Below are 1,822 nucleotides of genomic sequence, written 5' to 3' on the forward strand. Positions count from 1 at the left end.
GTATCAACAGACAACACAAGTGACAAGAGAGTCCTCCTGTCTTTTGCAGTGACTTTTTCAGTGCCCTCTGGTTCTATCACCTGCCATAGAAGGAGGTGCCTTTTATGAAAAGTTTCCAGGGTATGAACTCAATCCATATGTCCTTAGACTCTTGCAAACATGAGTGCAGATTAGGGTGCTTTTTTCTAGTTTTGCCCTTGGCTCCAAAGGGGAGTGTGCTGGCATTGGACTTGAGAACGCTATTGAAAGAATATTTCTTCCAAGTTGGTTGGCATTCAGTATGCTTGTATTGTATTGATACAGTATTTGCATTGGCATCATGACTGCTATCCTTCTCATTTTTAAAATGTCAACATTAAGGGAGAAAATTTTTGTTTATTTTTTCAGTGTTCAAGAAAAAAAAAATTCTTGATGCTTACAATCTACAGGATTCAGTATGCCAGGGAAAATTCCTTAGACTAATTTCCCCTTGAAAATATTTAGTTTTAATTTAAAAAATAAAAGTTACAGATCTTTAATGTTTGCNGTCCAATGCACAGATGATCAGCAAAGGACTTGTGAGACTTGCCACATTCTCCCACCTTCCTTCAGAACCACATGTCTAATATTTGACAATTGGCCTTGTCTAGACCTGCGCTGTCCAACACAGCACCCACTAGCCACACATGGGGATTTAAGTTTAAATTTAAATTAAATAAAATTAAATAAAATTAAAAACATAGTTTCTTAGTCACACTAGCCATATTTCAACTGTTCAATAGCAACATAAGGTTAGTGGCTAAAATATCTGACAGCACAAATATACTTCTCTTTCATTGCAGAAAGTTCTATTGGACAGTCCTATTCCAGAAGTTTATTACATCTTATTTTAATTTCTCTTAATAAAGATAAGAATATTTCATCTTTGTCTCCAGAGAAAAGAGAAACAAGTTGTTTTATAATTTAAATATTATTTTTAGATTTCTAAAATATTATTTTTAGATTTCTAAATAATAATAATCTATTATTTTAGATTATTGTCATGTTTTTCACTTGTATGCTTTTAAGCAAGCAATTCTATAAAAGAACCACTGTGGGTTCTTTTATTCCAACACACTGTGATATATCTCAAAATTCAAAACTTTCTGTGCCTTTTTTGTATTTTAAATTTGAAAACTGCATATAATTCTGTAATATGGATTTACTATTGAATCTATGATGTCATGGCTCTAGATATTTTCTTTAGATCATTTTCTACTGAATATAAAACATTGACTTTTTAACCACCCTCCATCCTTATCCTCCTCCCCCAACTAAAGATATGTCTTAATTCTTGTTAGCAGTATATATGTGTTATTCTGGATGAAAAATAATATTCAGGTAATTGTCTTATGTTGCCTAAATGCAGGCTTACCTAGAACAAGGAAAAGACTTTTGGACTAAATTTAAGTTTCCTTCCACTGTAGAAAACTTACACTTCACTTCCACTTCCTTCCACTTCAAGAAAACTGGTTTGCATGGGAAGACACCTCTAACATTCTCATAGACAGTAACCTGAATCCTGAATATAATTTGGTTTTGCCTCAGTGATTTTTGACTAGACTACAGTACATTACACCAATCAGATGAAAAGTAGGGAGAAAAATCCACCCACTGATCTACATGATGCCAAGTGCAGGTAAGATCAGTTGTTTTATTGGATTGACGGGCTCTTTTGACAGCATCTATCTATGGATGAAAAGATGTAATTTGGAAAGTAGCCACATCTTAGTTTTCCCATTTGTATCAACAGACAACACAAGTGACAAGAGAGTCCTCCTGTCTTTTGCAGTGACTTTTTCAG

The sequence above is a fragment of the Galeopterus variegatus genome, unplaced genomic scaffold (genome assembly GCF_000696425.1).
Source record: "Galeopterus variegatus unplaced genomic scaffold, G_variegatus-3.0.2 Scaffold1077, whole genome shotgun sequence".
NCBI lineage: Eukaryota > Metazoa > Chordata > Mammalia > Dermoptera > Cynocephalidae > Galeopterus > Galeopterus variegatus.